This window comes from Octopus sinensis, linkage group LG5 (genome assembly GCF_006345805.1).
Source record: "Octopus sinensis linkage group LG5, ASM634580v1, whole genome shotgun sequence".
NCBI lineage: Eukaryota > Metazoa > Mollusca > Cephalopoda > Octopoda > Octopodidae > Octopus > Octopus sinensis.
In genome coordinates, this window is record NC_043001.1 from 32386016 (window position 1) to 32388515 (window position 2500).

A 2500-nucleotide genomic window follows, 5' to 3' on the forward strand; every position below is an offset into this window, starting at 1 on the left:
ATATATATATTAATAGTATATATACATATTCCATATATAAATGTATGTACGTATATATATTCTATAGTTGTATATCTATGTATATGTATACATATATGTATGCTCACAAAAATATAATTTCTTCTATCTATATCCGTATCTATTTATATATATATCTATATAATATATATATAGATATATACATGATATATTTTATATATATGATATTGTTATATATATATATATATATATACATGATATAGTTTATATATATATATGATATATTTTACATATATATTATATATAATTATACTTAATTTATATATATATATATATATCTATTGCACATATGTGTATGTATAAATATAGGTATTTATGTGAATGCTTTTGAGTGTAGCTATGCGTGTCTCTGCGTATCTGTGTGAAGCTATGCGTGTCTGAGTGTGTATGTGTGTTTGCCTGGTCATTGAACTTTTAAGCTATTCAGTTACCGCTACGAGTCACGAGTTGTGGTTTGTTTCAACAAGGCACGTGTTCACCCCAATCCTGTACATGAACATGGTAATACTGCATAACACACACACACACACACACACACACACTTTTACATCAATATATATATACCAACACACACACTCTCTACAGAATGACATATTCTAATGTCTATCATTTATACATAACGTCATTGAAAATTACACACATGCACTCTGATATACATATAAATTTCATACACTCTAAGTTGATATATATGTCATCACATACATACATGCATAGCTTCATATATGATAAAATACTTACATACAGATAAATAAATAAATAAATAAATAGAGAGATGAACAGAAAGATAGATAGATAGATAGGTAAATAGATGGGTAGCTCTATATATATATATATATAAATATATATGTGTATGTATGTGTGTGAGTATTTGTGTGTCAGTGTGTCTGTCTACTTTTATGTGCGTTAGTACATTATGTGTAGCTTGTGCACTTACGTGCATGATATCTGTGAATATGTTTACGCAATTGTATGAATGCCGTGTAAAGTTTTCGCTGATTAGTACATGGAGCTAGACACCAGATTCTACATACCCCTACAGGACATTACACCTCATTAAACACAGCTCCTAATTTACCCTCCACCAGCCCTCGTTGAATTCTTAAAATTACCCCTTTTCTATGTGAAGTGTTTGTGATGTGTACGAGGCTGAAATAAATGCCCTTCAGGTTGTGAACCCGTGATCTAGAGAAAAAGCTGGAACCAGTGTCCGAAATAAATGTATTATCTCTGATTTATAGTAAAAAAAATCACTTGTATTTCTATCGTTATATTATACCCATCCTTGTATCACCCTTGTGGCTAATAATGGAGATTGTTTAAAAATTTTAACTGATGCCATTATTAGATTCTTTTTCTTTAATATATCTATATATATATATATATAAATGAATAAAATGATCTAGTATGTAATAGATCGTTTATATATATCCCATACGGTTTTGTGATAGTTTGAAAAAACGCCAGCATTAACCATCCCAGTACATAAATAGACATATCTCCTGATATTTCGAAAAATATACGACTAACAAAACATAAATAAACAATTGAAATATAATTAAAATATATAAATAAAGATATGCTTATGTCTTCATATACATACACATATATACATGTATATTTATCTATCAGCATATATATATATATATATATGATGTCTTCATGCATACACATACATACAAAGTCACATATAAATATAATAATAATTATGAATAAAAAAAAATATTAATAACAAAACACAAAGTAAGTAGAACTATTTAAATATATAAAAATATGTATACAAATATATATTTTTTGGGGGTTTAAATTGTACAGGAGACAACACATTGCCGCATTTAGTTTGAAATCTTACCTGTAGTTTTAATCATGTGCTTTTCTTGTCCTTCTGCTATTGTTGTTGTTGTTGTTGTTGTAGTTGTTGTTGATATGCTATTGTTGATATAAGTGCTGTTTGTGTTGTTAGTATTAGTAAATTGGTTTTTTTATTTTTTTAAAATTTTTGCTTAAGCTATTTCTTCTTCTTTTTTTAAAAAAATCTTTCTCTCTTTCTCTCCTTCTCTCTATCCCTTAAACACCACACTTTTTTACACTTTCAATCTCTCCCGTATTCCTTTTTTTTTTCTTCTTCTTCTTTCATCTGATCTCTTTCATCTTACCTCATCTGCCTCCACTCTCTCTCTCTCTCTCTTTCTTTCTCTCTCTCTTTATCCATCTCTCTTCTTCTCTCCCTATCCCTCTCTCCATCATGCTTGTCACATTTTCCAAGTTCTTTTTTTCTTTTCCTTTTTTTTTTTTTTTTCTTTTTCTCGTTTTCTCTTCCTCTGTCACTCCTTTCTCGTTTCACTTCTTTCCTTCCTCCTTCCTTCCTTCCTTCCTTCCTTCCTTTTCTCTCTTATTAATTGCTGATAATTTTCATAACGTTAATAATGTTGATGCCGTTAATTCTTCTTATAATTCATCTGTT

General features: G+C 28.7%; 1 long non-coding RNA gene across 1 annotated transcript in view; it reads right to left on the reverse strand.

The window, feature by feature from the left end:
* The window catches only part of LOC115212380, a 283564-nt gene that overhangs the window by 280119 nt on the left and 945 nt on the right, over nucleotides 1–2500 (reverse strand). Inside the window, exon 1 of the long non-coding RNA XR_003881713.2 lies at nucleotides 1889–2500. This exon is cut by the window's right edge and continues 945 nt beyond it. This is a non-coding gene — a long non-coding RNA (uncharacterized LOC115212380). The remainder of the gene's footprint in view (nucleotides 1–1888) is intronic.